This window comes from Crocuta crocuta, unplaced genomic scaffold (genome assembly GCF_008692635.1).
Source record: "Crocuta crocuta isolate KB4526 unplaced genomic scaffold, BGI_CrCroc_1.0 scaffold175, whole genome shotgun sequence".
Lineage (NCBI taxonomy): Eukaryota > Metazoa > Chordata > Mammalia > Carnivora > Hyaenidae > Crocuta > Crocuta crocuta.
This window is the reverse complement of record NW_027530988.1, coordinates 3,964,999-3,983,056: the sequence shown is the minus strand read 5'-3', so window position 1 is coordinate 3,983,056 and position 18,058 is coordinate 3,964,999.

The window sequence follows — 18,058 nt, the reverse complement described above, 5'->3', positions numbered from 1 at the left end:
GAACCAAATATCTCGCTTCACACCAGAGACTCCGGAGGGACAGCTGTGTCACTGATGCGGTAAGAAAAAGACAATCTCTGAGAAACCATGTCATAATCCAAACTTTATACAGGTTTTCAGCTCATTGAAACATATTCTTCATGGTCATGGAACTCCAAGCTGTGAACCTACCCCCATTCTGTCCATAGGAAGACACCATCATCCTAGGTCATGCAGAGGGTCACCAAAAGTTATTTTCCAAGGACACTGAGCAAAATATGGTGAGTGAAAATGAGACACAAAAAGAAGCAAGAGCGCATCTAAGAACCAGCAAAAAAAAATAATAATAATAATAATAATAAGGACAGAAACAGGCACAGAAGTCAGATAACTGGAATTATCAGGAATAGATTATAAAACAACTATGTTTACTATGATTAAATAATTACAAGGCAAACTGACATGTTTAGAAATACAAAGTCTAACAGAAGGCACATCTAGGCTCCCAGACAAGCCTCCAGTGTCCACTGGGCATTTACCCAGAGCCTCTCTGCTGGAGAGAAAGCCTCTCCTACCCACTACTGGGATCTCTGATTCACCGATCCAACTGAAGTGCATTCAAAATCCTATCTCCAGAAAGCAACATTACAAAGATTCTTTTGTTCTCCAATACTGTCTACAGCCCCCTCCTGGGAGGACCTTTACCTCACGATTATGATTCGAAAGCCCAGCATCCCTGAGCTGCTTTCTGTCTCTGAATGGACACAGACAAGTATTTTATTCATGATGGACAGTTGCCCAACTGGAGGATAGCTTCAGCCTGACCCAAAGGCAGACATGAAGTGAAGAATAAATAACTTCCAAGTTCCTTCCAGGCTGACAGGGCTGCTTTAATTTAGGTGCAGACCAGTCAGTGCTTTTCTGCATGCAACTTTAGCGTCTTTTCAAATAATAGAAATACTTCCATTTCCTATCAATAGATTGACTCTCAGTGTCTGTGTAGAGTGGTGATATAAATTTTATCTTTTTCAATTTGGGCAGGAATCGTAGGGCCATGGCACATGTCAGGCACTCAGTAAGTATTTATTGAAGGAATAAAAAAATAATAGGGCATTTTCAAGAAAGTCAGGAAATTGTGCCAACAGTTGATAGCCAGCTACTATTTTAAATCAACCTAACTTTATTTTCCTAATTGTTTTATGTTGTTACCTGAAACTTTAATCAACGCCCTCAGAACATATTTTGCCAATAACTGTACTTCTGAGAACTTCAAATAATAGTGGGCTCATGTAGGAAATAAATGTGGGTGGTATTTTGATCCTGAATACCTCCCACATTTGTTTGCTTACTCATAGTATATTAAAAACTTACTGGGAAAATAAACATTAGACATCTGCCTTTGAAAAGAATGTCAACAAAAAACATTGAGAAGGTTCTTTTCCTGGCCTGTGATGTTCCATTTAGGACCCCAAAAAAAGACTGACAACTCTGATAAAATTGCTTTGAAATGTTGTGGAAAATAAATAAGAACTGTCTTTTCATCATTTCTTTCTTTTGACACAGATAACACAAAGTGAAGTCTAAATGGAGGGCCTATTTTGTCATTGTTTTAATTACTTCAACAATGCGAAATCATAAGAAAGCTTGAAACCTCAGTACCACCCCCACCACCAAAAAAAAAAAAAAAAAGTTACTAAAATAAGGTCTGTGAGGGTTTTGAATGAATAGAATACTATTCAGTGTCTTTAAATTGTAAACAGTTCATTCAGAGAATGATAAAGTCAAAACAGCAGATTCACTCAGAAGAAACATTTCTGAAACAGTCCTTGGAGATCCTGCCAGACAGTGACCACAGGAACATGGTTACAAAAAATTAGAAAACCTTACTGAGGTAATATTGAAGACTGAGAGGAAAAACAAACACATTTCTGTCTCCTCTTTTTGGGGGGAAAAATCCACAACTAATAAAAGAGAGCATGGTTAGTGAGAAAGTTTAATCAAGTGGCTAAATGGAAGTGAGGACAAACTGATTTTACAGAAAAATGTAAAATGAGGGGCAATGGTTTTAGATTTTCAGTGAGATAGGTAAATCAATGGAGATATTAGAAATAAAGCCAAATTTTATTTTTTTACATGTTTTATTTACTTTTGAGAGAGAGATAGAGACAGTGTGAGCAGGGGAGGGTCAGAGAGAAAGGGAGACACAGAATCTGAAGACAGGCTCCAGGCTCTGAGCTAGCCGTCAGCACAGAGCCCGATGTGGGGCTCGAACCCACGTACCGTGAGATCATGACCTGAGCCAAAGTCGGACGCTTACCCGCCTGAGCCACCCAGGCGCCCCAAATAAAGCCAAATTTTAAACAATGCATTGGATGAAGGTATAAAGAAGTATATAAAAAGATACATATCTTGAAAGATACACATTCCTGTAGATAAATAGTTAATGATTCGGGAGATAAGTGGAATGATATGTGCTTCTTTGCTGGATTTAATGTTCATGTAAGTCTACATATCAGACATTTATGGAATGTTCCACAAATTGAGAACTATTGAAAACTTTAACATCATATGGACAATTAAAGGAATGGAGGAGAGGGCACCTGGGTGGCTCAGTGGGTTAATTGTCTGACTTCGGCTCCAGTCATGATCACACGGTTTGTGGGTATGAGCCCGGCATTGGGATCTGTGCTGACAGCTCAGAACCTGGAGCCTGCTTCAGATTCTGTGTCTGCCTCTCTCTCTCTGCCCCTCTCCCACTTGTGCTCTGTCTCTTTCTATCTCAAAAATAAATAAAACAAAAAAATTTTTAAATAAAGGGATAGCATCTTTGTCAAAAAGAAATCTCATTGTTCATCATTCCTTTGTTCATGAAGGACTATTATTTAACTAGAGCAATTGAATTAAACATCCTCTAAGAAGAAAACAATATGGCTTCAGTTGCATTATAAAAACTTTAGATTTACTCTAAACATGTATGTCCTGCGGGAGATGTACAAGCTGAACTGTTAAAATGGAGAATGTTGTAGAATTTTCTTCTATATAAATCTTCAAAATCGTAGTAAAAGCTCAGAGGGTTAGGAGAATAATAGTAACCAGTGATCCACTTATCCAGCAGTGAAAAAAAAGAATCATGGGAGCATACGCAAGGCTCTACTTACTGGATTAGACTTCCAGTCCATGCAATGTAGACTTTGTTGCCAAAGGTCCCATGGGCAATTCTATAAGAACATCGGCTTTTTCCCCATGTATCCATCCTTTATTTCAGCAACTCCAAAGTATTTACGACCTTGACATAATTTCACCAGAATCTTTTATAATGGCAGTACTTCTTAAAATAATCAATTTCATACCAGATTACCTTTTACATATGGAAGTCATCCTCCTCTTTTATTGTGGAAGTATAGCTGACACACAATATTACATGAGTCAGGTGCACAATATGGTAATTGGACAAGTCTATACATGATGCTATGCTCACCACAAATGTAGCTACCATCTGTCACCATACAATGCTATCACAATATCATGGATTACATCCCCTATGCCGTACCTTTCGTCTCTGTGGAAGACATCTTTTACATTTTCTCAAATTTACCTTCCTAAAGCATCAACAAGGACCTCTCTCTTCCGATTTTTGGGAACTTAGGTAACACATAGTGTTTCTTTTAGCCCTTTAATCACATTGTTCATTAATATAAGATTTCAGTCAATCTCTCTCTAAGTATTCACCTTTGTAAAAGAAATTAAGTCTATCTTCAAAAACTATTTCTCCACCCTTACTCCCTCTCTTCTTTCATTTGATTTTCTCTAGTCTGAAGCTCCTGAATTAAGATGCATTTATTTCCTTCATCTTCTGTGGGATGAGTTACTTCTGGACGAAGTGCAATGGACTCTGCCAAACTCTCCTGGTTAGTTTCCTGTTTGGTATATTCTAGACATTTTCTGTATGGAGAGTATCTAAGGGCTGCTCTCCTAGCTTAGTTTCCTTACCAGGGAGAAATAAGATGAAAAGGAAGGCAAAGGGAGTCTTAGAAACAACCAAACTGTGACTGTAATCATCTTTTTGTCCTCAGAGCCTACACATATATGTCCTGATAATAATACTTTACCTTTACTGAACGATTCTTTGTGCCAGGAACTTAACTGAAAGCTTTACACTCATCATCTATTTAATCCTCATAACAACTTCATGGGGTAATTGTAAGAGTGGCTGACATTTATTGAGCCATGTATATACGGCAGGTACTCTTTAAGTGTTTTCCTCCTGCCATCTCATTTAATCATTAAAACAAATGCATGAAACAGGTATTTCATTAGCTTCCATCTTAAAGACGAGGTCACTGAAGCTTACAGAGTAAGGATACACAGTTAATAATGGAGTTACCAGGATTTTAATGTGAGACCATGCTATTAACTACTATACTACACTGCCTCATTTCTCAAATGATGAATAAACATACAAACAAATGAGCAATGAATGAATGAGTAAGTAACTAGAACTAATAGACAGTTCTTAAGCCATGGAAAATATGTGGGCATTGTAATGTGTGATAGTTGGATTATACCTCAAGGTGGATTATACTACCAATGATACTACCATTCAAGGGCCTTTTAGTTCCAGAATTCTGTGAAATTGACAGCCCAAGTACATCAACTCAAAAGCTTTTGGTACTTTTAAGATTTACAAAACCTAATCAAATTCCTGACTTTTTGCAACACTAACAATCATCAAAACTCGCTACAAAAATTAGTAAGCTTTGTTAGTCTTTGTCTTTCTGATGAAAGGAAACCTTGGTCCTCCTCATGGAATAAAAATAGTGAAATTCTCAGCAAAGCAATGCTTGCTTATCAGTTATTTCAGCTTGTACAATCCTGCTAGGAAGAACGTCAAAACACAACAGAAATCAAAATCAAAACACAACGGAAGGGAAGTGTGTGTGAACAGAAATAAACATCTAAGAAAAATATGGAAGTCATTATCAGATCAATGTCTAATAAGCATTCCTTTTACTCATATGTATTTAACTCCCTAAGTGTAAGTTTATTTCAAAAATATACTATAAAAGTAATTTTGTTATCTAGTTCCATGTTTAAAAAAAATCAGTGTGACCCTGAGATGATCTAAAGAAGCAATTTCAAGATGTAAAGGAGAATGTCAAGCACTTAACTTTCCTAATCCCCATTATAAACACAATCTTTACAGATTCCTGAGCCACCACCTTGGTATAAGTTTACCAATACATCTTGTGTATCAAGCTTCACTGAAAAGCTTTCAGAACGTCTATCAGTACTAAGTTTACTATGTAGTATTTTGAGCAAATACACTTAAAATAATATTCTAAATAGCTGTTTTTGGTTTAGGCAGCAGGTTTGTTCTACTGAGACTCATTGGACCTTCACATAGGTGTGAAGAATCTGAATGTGGAGGGACATTTCATATTATCTCATCTAATATACATGAGAAAACAACGGACATTCTTTAGGTCTCTGGCTAGTTAATGGCAGAGATAAAATGAGAACTAGGGTTTTCTGTTCTTGGAGTCCCCTGCACACTCTATAGCACTGCACTGATGTATCAGTCAGAGGTCTGTATTAGAGAAGCAGAACCAAAAGGATATATGTATCCATATATCTCTATCATCTATCTATCTATCTATCTCTCTATCATCTATCTATCTATCTATCTATCTATCTATCTATCATCNTGATTTAATGTCAGATTGATAATCATCTGACCAAAATTAGATTTTATACCAAATTTCCATGTCAAATACCAAATTTACATGTCAATAATGCAAATGGAAAGAAATATTTGGGGTAATTTCCTTTTGTTTAAAACCACTTTTATCGCAGTTGAATATATTTCTTATCACATATGATTTCTAAGACTTTGTTAAACAGATTTGTAAGAAAGAAAATCTGGATCATAGGTAAGAGTAGTTGGAGTTATCTGCATCTATCTATCTGTCTATCTATCATCTATCTATCATCTATCTATCTATAATCTATCTATCATCTATCTATCATTTGTCTGTCTATCTATCTATCTATCTATCTATCTATCTATCTATCTATCATCTGTCTATCTCCATATATATGCTGTTCCTCAGGGGAAAGACTCCAGGAACAGGCAGCAATGGTCTGAGACAAAAATCTTAACAACTCACTACAGCCAAGAAGACTAGCTGGCCCTGGGGATGTACAATGGGACAGTATGTTCAGGTTGCTACAGCCTTGTACCCTGGCAGACACCATATTGGGACCCTAGGGAAGAACACCCTAAGTTCCTGGCCTTCAGCTTCCTGCGCATGTTCAGTTCACTCACCCATTCTGGCTCCCTTCAGTCCTGCCCCCAGCACAGCCTCGTCGTGTCCAGAGCTTAGTCCTCCACACTCTGCTGGGGCCCTGGGGCTAGGTATCAGTGCACTGTGACTCTGACTGTGGCCTCGGGAGAAGTATGAAGGAAGACTGGGTATACTCGATTGATAGCATAAGCCAAAGTCCTTACGAGTCTGGGAGAAGGAGCCTCCAACAAGCCAGGGCACCCAGGTTTGCTTCTCATCCCAGGGCTCTTCTGTCAGCCTGCTGTCGAACTCCAGCAAGATTGTGCTTCCTCTGGGAAGAGTGGCTGCAGTAGTAAAGATTCTGTGGCCTTCCAAGCTCACCGCCCCCATGCTCAGCATTTCCAGCCCACGCTCTCCCTGCCTGTTCATCTGAACCCTCACTTAGTTCACACCACCACTGGAAGCCTCGGAGCACCCCCTGCAGGCTTCACCTGTACCCTGTTTACCTTTCCAAGAAGCTCACACTCTCTTGGCTGGCAGGTATCACCGATGGTGTTCAAAAAAGGAAGACATTTCTTGATGAAGGGTCTTGGGTAAGGTTTTAGGTAAAGGGGCCAGCTCCCCCATTACGGGATGCCAGCTATTGAGGGGGTAGTCAAGATAGATATTTTTATAAAGTAGATTTTTTTGTGAGGGATTGGTTCACATGACTATGGAAGCTGAGAAGGCCTCTGATTTGCTGTCTGCAAGCTGGAAACCCACAGAAGCTGGCAGTATAATTCAGTTTGAGTCCAAAGGCCTGAGAATCTGGAGAGGCAATGAAGTGAATCCCAGTCTGGGGGCTGGAGATGTGAGTACATGTTCCAGCTCAATCAGTGGAGCAGGAAAAGAAAGGATGAATTCTCCCTTCCTCAGTCTTTTGTTCTTTTGGTTTACTTAGGCCCTCAGTGGATTGGATGATGCCTGGGCAATCTACTTCACTGGGTGCACCAATTCTTTATTTTTTTTTTAATTTTTTTTATGTTTTATTTATTTCTAGGAGAGAGAGAGAGACAGTGTGAGCAGGGGAGGGTCAGAGAGAGAGGGAGTCACAGACTGAAACAGGCTCTAGGCTCTGAGCTGGCAGTCAGCACAGAGCCCGACGCGGGGCTCGAACCCACGAACCGCGAGATCATGACCTAAGCGAAAGTCGGACGCTTAACCGACTAAGCCACCCAGGCGCCCCTGGGTCCACCAATTCTAATGTCAGGTTGGCACACAAAATAAACTGTAACACTGACCTTCCCCCTCCAGTTCTTCAAGACTTCAGGTCAACCTACACCTCCAGAGAACAGAATCACCGGCAAAAAGCCAATAACCTGGCACTCAGAGTTGTCGGAAGAGAGTGAAAAATGTGCAAGACTAGCTCATCCATGCACCGATTCAATAAATATTTGAGAATCAACCATGTGTGAAGCACTATGCAAGGCCTGGAGAGGCAGCAGTAGATCTGCCTCAGCCCTTATCCCTAAGGAACTTACACTGATTGGGAGACAGACTTTTTAAAAGAAAGGGGGAGTGTGACAACAGCGTGCCCAAATGAACAGGCATGAATTATTTATAGAGCATTCTTGTCTGAACCTCTCACTGGGTTAAGTACCTAGGACACATCAGTGAACAAGAGACACAATCCTTGGTCTTAGGAAGTTAACAGTCTAGGTGGAAAATTCTACTTACAGTAGTCTTAACCTAAGATTTATTAATGGAACTGCATTTCAATTTTATTTTATTTTATTTTTTGGTAATCCTATGTATTTTATTTTGTGCATTTATTTTTTTTTAATTTTTTTTAACATTTATTCATTTTTGAGAGAGCAAGCGAGGGAGGGGCAGAGAGAGGGAGACACAGAATCTGAAGCAGGCTCCAGGCTCTGAGCTGTCAGCACAGATCCTGATGTGGGGTTCGAACCCACAAGTGGTGAGATCATGACCTGAGCCAAAGTCGAATACCTAACCAACTGAGCCATCCCAGCACCCCTATTTTGTGCATTTAAAGACACAACACTGAGAGGTGGTCCCTGAGGCTTCCCTAGACTGCCAGAGATGTCCTTGACACAAGCTTTCCATCTGTAACTCTGCAATGTGAAATAGAGAAGGCAACCTTGTCCATGGTAACAGACACATTCTCACAATTAAATCCTGGCATTTGTATATGTTTGAGAAGGGTTTTCAGGTAATAAACATTAGCCCAAAGGCATCAATAAATGACTACATACACAGAATGTCACTAGAATCCAAGGTCAGATTCCCATGTGTAAGAATAGTCAAGAGCATCAGGGCACGGAGCTAATGGACAGCAAGAAATTACACAGAGTACTGTGCCCACTCGCAGCTCCTTCAACTGCATTGCCCACCCCCACCCCAGTTTCTGTCACCTCTCATGCCAAATAGGTAGAAACTGTGAAGATTAATCCACTGTGTCATAGCAGCAGCTCACTGCTCCTCCAAATTAGTAAAAATGAGAGCTGACAGTACAATATAATTTTAGAGATGGAAGGGACTTTCAAAATCATGTGGTCCGACTTCATTTCATAGATGAGAAAACTGAAGATTAATAAAATTATGTGACTTACTCAAGGTCACAGAGCTTATTAGGGAAGGACCTGAAACTAGAATTTAGGATTCCTAAGATCCAGGAAAATGTTCTTATCACTTCTCTTAGTCCTTCATCATGGAAAGGTCACAAATATCAGTAGAGATATCACCAGTATAAATACATTTTAATTGACTTTGGATAAACCAATGTGGACAATACAAGTTTGGAAGAAAAAACAGGGCAGACTAATTCATTATGAAACAGAAGCCAAAGTCTGTAAAACTGACTTCAAATGCATGGATGCACGCCTATAAACCACATTTTTGCCTGACACTTTATTTCAAAACCTGTTTTTCAAGTTAAATCATTAAATGCTTACTAAAATCATCTTCATCTCTAAAAAGCATCCTATTAATGGGTCCAGTACCTCTGTATAACTCTCTTGTCATGAACTGCATTCTTGCAGCTCAACTTTGATGGTATAATTTCTATCTTCATCTTCCAAACAAATGTAGTGTTGTCATTCTCCAAGGTTCTTCTTCTCCAAGAACTACTGAACTATGACACCAACAGAATCTGAATAGATCCCAATATGGGAGACAAGAGCAAAATGATATCCGAGAGTCCTATAAATCGCTGCTCCTCCTGTCCTTTAAAAATGAATAAAGATGAATTGTATTCTATATTTCCCTCAGACAACTTTTCAAAGCCAAAGACATTTTGATGTATGATATTCCTCTGAACATCAACTTTCAGAGCCTCCTACTCATTCACATTTATAACTTACTGGAGTAACACCAAGTTCTCTGTCTTTATCCCTATGCCGTCTTGTATTGGACTTCAGGATGGGTGTGTGAGTTGTAACCAACACGACACATGTCACCGTGCATTTGCCAAGTGTTGTAAAGGTAAGTAAAGCTGCCTAAAGTGGCGTCCTCTAACCAGCTCAGTAATCTGGTCTTCCCTCGTTAAACAACAGACTCGAGCAAAATGCTTGTAGACACTTGGCTCTTTTTTGCCCAATAGCCATACATTTTCATTGTTGAGATATATATGACAAAAAAGAAGAAGTTTATCTTTTGGATATCTTCTCCCAAATATCCTGTGATTTCTCAAGTAATATTTGTGAAGGAGTGTAAACCATGGAAGGCCTTCTGTATACCTTATAGATCTTAGTTGTTATTACTGCTATTCGGGTAGCTTCAAAATGGGCATGCGTGACAGTACATGAGTAATTTGTAAGCACACATGTGGGAAAATCTCATTTTGTGTCTTTCATCCAGCCTCCTATCTCTTGCTTTCTGAATGTTTTGTAACACGCCATGAATGTAGGTCTATAAGCTAATTTCTTATCTAGTGTCTTGGCTGGCCCTAAACATGATACCTGGTATCCAGGTATTTTATTAAATGGGAGAAGAAATGCTGGAAAAGAATGGGGAGGGGCCTTGAAATTCTATGTTTGGGTAAGGCTAAGCCAGGTGGAGAAAAATCAACACCTCTTTCACAAAAACTTTGAAAAATCCTTTCTCCCCTAAAGAGGCAGAACTGACTAGTCCTGTCTGTGTGGCACCAATCTCCCTTCTAAACACTTCTGATACAGTGCAAACCATATCCTGTCTCAATTCTTTGTTCACTCTTCTGTCTCCCTCTAACTGACAGAGGAAAATGATGTTGGCTTTATGTCTGGTATCCCCCACACCCTGCCCAGTGTTTAGCATATAATAGGCACTCAAAGTTTAAAAACTTGCAGTTGAATGAATCCACTTGCAAAAAAATTGGGAAAAGAGATGACAAAGAGAATAAAGGAGATAGAGACAAGTAATAAAGCGAGAAGGTGATGGATAGAAAAAAAATGTGAGAGAAAAACACAGGAAGAAAAAGAAAGGATGGTCACTCAGTAGTACCTGACTCTGTATCAAGTGGCTTATGTGAACAGAAATTAATGGATCAGGGCTAGAGAGGAGTAGACAGACAGAGAAAATCAGGTTCTCCAAATTGTTTGTGTTGCACATTTGTTTTCATCAGAATGGTCTGAAAAGTGGCTGCTTCTCCACTCCCACCCCTCCCCCACTGGACTAGGGAGGAAACACCCCAAAACTACATTTGTTGTCAGAGTCAGTCACTTATCTGCAAGTATTTGGTGTACAACCACTGAAGCTGTGGTGAAGGGTGTGTTGTCCTTGCAGTCAGAGAAGTTACAGCGCAATGGCAGAGATCGGCGTGGGTAAGACAATCACACAAATAAAGCAAATCTGTCACCGTGTTAAGAGCTATAAAGATTAAAACATGGTTTGAAGAGAAAACAAAAGATAATTGGCTGCAGTCAGCAAAGCGAGGCTGCCACAGAGAAATGATGCCAGGGCTGAGCTGGGAATTAACCACATGGGGTTTTGGGCAAGGAGCATGCCACGCTGGGGGATAACAGGATCCCCAGGCACAGACCCCATGAAGGATGTGAGTATAAAAGCAGGTTAAATTGCCTTATGATCAAGATTTTTAAAAAGCCTTCCTCCTCCATTTGCAGCACCAACTTCAACAAACTGCAAACAAATGTGGTCTCCCACTATGTTGAGGGGGGGCCTCAAAGAAGACGAGAGGGGTGAGTGGGTTGCACAGGTCTTCAGAGGAAGGCAGTCAGCAACGTTGCTGGGCCTGCTATTTCATGGAGCTGACTGACCACTCATCTATATAGTCTGTGGTTTTTACGTTTGTTACTTTTTTCCCCACAAAAATGGAAACATACTCTATAGCTGTTGAAACCTTTTTTGTTTTGGTGGTATTTTGTTTTGCTCTGTTTTTTTTTTTCTTTTTTTTTTTTTTTTTTTTTTTTTTTTTTAGTGAGTGTTATACAGTGAACATCTCTGTGAGTCAAATATGGATTTTCAACATCACATTTAAGTGGGTTTCAGCACCACGTTGGGCTCTGTGATGGCAGGTCAGAGCCTGGAGCCTCCTTTAACTGGACCTCAATTGTTGGACATGCATATTGTTTCTAATTTTTTTAAATAAAAACAATAATGAAAGGACATTTTTGCACCTGTCCTTAGCCTTTTTATGTAAATGGACCTGGGACAAAATTCCATTTCTGGAGTCAGGCATGGGTCAATATCTGGTTATACCACTTAACAGCTGTGTGACTTGGGCAACTCAGTAAGCTTCAGGCTCCTCATATATAAAATGAGGATTCCAGGGTGCCTGGGTGGCTCAGCTGGTTAAGCGTCCAACTTTGGCTCAGGTCATGATCTCATCACTCGTGGGTTCGAGCCCCACATCAGGATTCGTGCTCACAGCTCAGAGCCTGGAGCTTGCTTCAGATTCTGTGCTTTCCTCTCTCTCTCTGCCCTTCCCGTGCTCATGTTCTCTCTTTCTCTCTCTCTCTCAAAAATAAATAAGCATTAAAAGTTTTAAAACAAAATAAAAAGAGGATGCCAATAGGACATACCTTATCAGATTTCTGGGAGGCTTAGCTGAGATCATTCAAGTAAGGCATACAGCAAGATGTCTGAACATAATCAGCACTTAATAAATAATACCTATTGTTTTGATGAGAAAAGTTCTATGTTTAAGACTTTTGATATATATATTGTCAAATCACCCTCCAGAAAAATGTCGTGTGAATTAGTTTTTTATCAGCCACGTGTGAGACAACCCAGGGAAATTGTAGCAGCGATTTATGTAGCAGAGATTCACTACACCATCACTGCTGCAGAGAATTGCCTCACAGAAAAGGTCTGGTTTAAAAGCAATAGCAAAGGAGCACTGGGATAACTTAGCCAGTTAAGCGTCTGACTTGGGTTCAGGTCATGATCTCACAGTTCATGGATTTTAGCCCTGCATTGGGATTTGTGCTGACAGCTCAGGGCCTGTCGCTGGCTTTGGATTCTGTGTCTCCCTCTCTATCTGCCCCTTCCCTGCTTGTGCTCTGTCCCTTTCTCTCAAAGATAAACATTAAAAAAATTTTTTGTGGGGGTGCCTGACTTGTTCAGTCAGTTAAGCATCTGACCGGCTCAGGTCATGATCGTGTGGTCCATGAGTTTGAGCCCCACTTCAGGCTCTGTGCTGAGAGCTCAGAGCCCAGATCCTGCTTCAGATTCTGTGTCTCCTTCTCTCTCTGACTCTCCCCTGTTTGCAGTCTGTCTTGCTCTCTCTCAAAAAATGAATAAACATTAAATTTTTTTAATAAACTAAAATAAAAGCAGTAGCAGAAGCAGTCAGTGCTCTGCTATTTCTCATTGGATCCCTTCATCACATTCGTGAACATCAGCTACTGATGTGCTTTCAACTCCAATAGCCAGCTGTGGATTTGCTAGGCTTCCCTCAGGCTGCTGGAATCTGCTTTGCTCTGTGCAGAAGGCCAGCTGAAAATGCTTGGGGATTCACTTCACTCACCCCAGGGACAGCCCTTAACCAAAGGCCAACATGTAAGTCTATATTAATACTCCAGTGTCCTTGCTCCTTCGGGACAACTCTGAGGTATAATGTTCACTGTCTTCAAAACGCTCCCATGGGACTGAACAGGCCATTCTCAGTGAGCCTTGTTTGCGTGGCCTCCTTCCTTTCCCTGACTCACTCCCCACGCCTTTCATCATCTTTTCTTGGGAACATTTCCTTAAGAAGTAACATTCACATAAATCTCCATTTCACAGTGGCTTCCAAGAAATCCAAAAGCCAATGTTTTCTTCTTCCTGGCTTGAAGAGTTTAAATATAAAATTTTTGACAAATTATTTTCTAACAGAAAACAACATGTCGTTGATTTATTTCTTAGGGCTTTGCATGCTGCCTCACTGCTCCAATGTCATTGGCAAAGGAAAAACTGGAAAGCGGGGCAGAGGAAGCAAAAGAGGATATGTTTGAATGATAAGTGTGCTCATGTAGTGAGTGCTCAAATACCCTGGACTCTAATCTAGGTCTGCTGATAACTGGCTGTGGGATCCTGAGCAAGTCACTCACCATTGTGAGGCCTCTGCATAAGTACTGATATTCTCTAGGGCGCAAGCATATCTACTGGATAAGTTGAGGACTTTTTCACGTCTATGAAAATATTGCTACCGGGAAAGGTAGACATCAGATTTGAGTTCACGTATGCCTTTAATCCTCACCTTTCAAATTTCTTTGAAGAGACCCACATTTCTATCATGTGCTTCCTAATTCCAAACTCACTTTTCTTCTGTCATGGCCTCTTAGGGAGACCTGCTTTCTAGCCTTTGATGAGCAACAGACTCTATCCCTGCTGTTATAGAAAATCCATCACTCATGCCTCCCCCCCACCATGAATTTCTGACTCTCTCACTCAATATGTTATCAGCCACGCAGCTTTGAAGCTTTTAGTATTCTCAGCAGAGCGGGCATGTTTGCAGTAGATCAAAAAGGAGAGAAACTAGATCTACATCACTTTTCTTCTCATTTGGGATATCTGAGTAAGCGAGGCCCTGTGACTTCAGAGAGCCCAGAGTGGGAGAGGAAGTTGTCCTGACACTGAGGACTTACATACCCTTCCTGTGCTCATAAGGAGGCACAATGTATTAATGAGGAACCAGAGGGCCTGGGACAGTTCAAAGTTTTCTTTTAAAGGCAGCAGGCTCCACAGTTTTCTCTCACAGTGAAGCAGGGTCCAATTATTTTGCGAACAAATGGATTGAGAGGGTTGGCAACTTCTGGCTGAAGCAAAAACTTAAAAAGAAATGAAGTCTATTCCTATTTAAGCAAAGACTTAAAACTCAAGACAAAGCACGACATACACCCACAAGACCAGAAAAAAAATCTTACAGTGTGAGGATGTCAAAAAGATAGTAAGGAGGTTGATCAACAGGAACTCTTCCACACTTTCAGTAGGAGTGTGAATTGTAGGACCACTTTGGAAAGCATTATGCCATCACCTCTAAAGTTCAATATATGCATATTATGTGACTGTGCTCTTAGATGAACAGGTAGAGAAACCCTTGCCTACAAGCTTAAGTTCATACCATTTTTCATCTATGTGAAAAATGGGGAACAGTACAAATGTCCACATGTTCTCTGACAAAGATATGGATAAGTAAATGAATAAATTCATCACCCAAGTGTCTATTTTTCAGTAATGAGAATTAATGAGCTGCATCATATGAAATATCAGAAATAAATCTTTAGAGACACCGGGGTGACTCAGTCAGTTGAGCGTCCAACCTTTGATTTTGGCTATGTCATGATCCCAGGGTGGTGACATCCAGCTCCGCATTGAGCTCCATGCTGAGCGTGGAGCATATTTAAGATTCTTTCTCTCCCTCTCCCCGACTCATGTTCTCACTCTCTTTCTAAAATTAAAAAAAAAAAAAANTCTCACCCTCTTTCTAAAATTAAAAAAAAAAAAAAAGCAAGAAACCCTTAAACATAATATTTAATTAAAAAAAAATCATAGATTATGGACCGTGTTCCCATTTTTGTAAAGATGCAGACCAGACAATGTGAAACTAAACAATGTATTACTGAGAAATGCTTACACATGTAATTTAAAAATAAAAAAGTTCTTAAGAAAAAAATGCCAACAGATTCTCAAGTAATCATCATATCTAGGTGGGAGGTGGGCAGAGGTTAGAGAGTAGCATGTGTTGTTCTAGTTTTATTTATGGGGTCCAGCATTCATGAGTGTTCCCTTTATTAACATGTCTCACAATCATCATATATATTACATACCACTTTTTTAGAAGTATCAAATATTACCTAAACAATTTTCAAATAATATAATGAAATGGAAATGCAACTCAAAAAGGAGAAGAACAGAGCAAAAAGGCAAAATGGACTCCCTTCTTAGTAACCAAATGGCAGTGGTGAGCATTCACTCATGAGTTACTCCCCAAAGTCATCACTACAGTTTGATCCATATGGAATAGCCAATATCACACTTCAGTTCCTCTACATTTAGATATGGAACAGTAATTCCTGTTCTACCAAATTCACAGAGCTCCTGGAATATTAAAGAGGAGTGTAATATGAATTAGCAAATTGAGAAATGTGTCACAGGTATTATGTGGAATTGTGATCATCTTCCCAAATCTACCGGATGAGAATGTTAGAGGACAAAGGACAGAGGGAAACTCTCAAAAATGTTAAACATAAGAAAAATGACAATGATCTAAGAAGAAAATAATAAGAAAGTAATTACAAGACAGCTGGTAATTGATCCAGAGCCTTTGCTCTTTTTTCCTCTCATGCTCATATTCTCTTGATATTTCTAAAAATGAGTAAAGACCCAAAAAGGAGCAAACCACAGTCAATGCAATTTCTGTTACATGCTGAGCCAATTCAAAAGCAAATACCAGTGCATGTTCCTGGGGCTTTACAATTTCACATATAAAAGCGCACACCCACTCACTTATATGATCTTCTTAAAAGTAAAATTCTGTGAGGTAAAATTAAGTAATAGAAGTAATTTTGAAATTCATAGTTTTCTAATTGCTATTATTAGGGATCAGAAGCAAATATATAATTTTTCAGGGCATTTGTTTCTAAAATGAAGTGTTACAGATTCAGAAAATATAAAAATGCTTTTTGAAATATTTTCCAAAAGTTTGCTTGATGCAAACAAAATTAGTCAAAAATCACAAAATCAGTTAAGCAGTTTTAAGACATATTTAGCTATGTGACCATAAGTTAATTGACTGTTTTCCTTCCCCCATGAATGACTTAAATTATTTTACATGATTGACCAATTGAGTAACTTAAAACAGCCTCCATCTCATTGCTTCTAGGAACAGCCTTGCATGACCACAACACCCTGACCAGGGCTACTGGAATGGTCTGTTCTGAGCTCACCCCAAGCTTATTTATCATTGTATTATTTATAAAACAATTGGACTGTAAAATAATCACATGAGATACCTCATTTAGGAAGATGAGGGTAAATAGTCACATGGGTACAGTGAAGAAGCAGAGGCAGGGAGAAATGCAGTGACTTCTTGAAAGTCACATGAAGACAAAACCAAGAACAGAAAATAGATTTCTTACCAATCAGTCCAATGAGCTCTATTTCCAAGGTTACCTTGACTTCTCAGATCACAGAAAAAGAGAAACTCAATTACCATTAGTGTATTATTTTGTACTGAATTTCTGTGTATCACCTGATGATCAGCATAGGGAACAACTTTCTCTCTGCTCTGGTTTGTGGACTGGTCCATGAGGAGGAAAGTAACTTCATCCAAGTCCCATCACCCTCCTCAGCCTAGTGTCAGAAGGTAGACATCTCTCTCTCTTCCATCTATGAGAAGTAGTGAGCACGTCTGCCGTTAGCAGCCTGAAGCTGGCTGGCAAAGTATATTGGCATCTCTTCTTCAACCCAGTTTTAAGTATCTGACATTCGAAACAATAAGCCCCAGTGTGTAGGCTCCAGGTTTTAAAAGAAAAGTGAGAAAAAGAGGCCTCCTGGGGGCTCCAGCCTAAGCCATGTTCTCCAACTCAGTTTACCAGAGGTCTTGCATTTCCAATAGTGTATAGATACAGTATTAGGAAGATGTTACTAATTTGCCAATGGCAAGGTTAACTAAGCTGCTTTAATTCAGGACCCCCTCCCCCAGTTACAAGTACAAAGTCTCTGCCTACTACTAGACCGTGAGTTATCAATTCCCTATTTTTCTTAGACATTAAGACAGGAGTATCCACACTGGGCAATTTAATGAGAACTGAGCATATTCTTATGGAACAGAATGATATTTATCCTGCTGGTCCACCAGCACACAAAGTTCTATAGCTGAATGCAATCCTACCAGACATTGTGAGAGCAACACCTAAAAAACCTCTTAGGTAGAGAATAGGAGGTGCATCAAATAAAGACTAAGAGATCTGCAAATGAAGACCCAGATCCCATATGGTCCCAGGCACTTAACTAATGTCCCTTACCACCATACTTGTCCAACCCTCCCACTTGACTCCTCCCCAGCAACAGGCTCTCTACCTTCCTATAATAGATTCTGTTGCTGCTGCGATGAGATCCTCTGTCCTAGGCTTGGGCTGTAGATGTTGGATGCTTATGTCTCACTCCTAAACCCTGCCTCTCTTGGAGCTCCCTGGGAAGTAACACGCCAGCCCCCAATAGCTGACAGCCAGTGGTTGATGCAGTGCTTCCTGGACACAGCAAACTCTGAAGTTCATTTCCACTAGGTTCATTTCCATCAGTTTCCACCAACTCTAAAGTTCATTGCCATAATTTCCATCTGAGACCATACTTCATCTGAACCCACATCTCTGCTT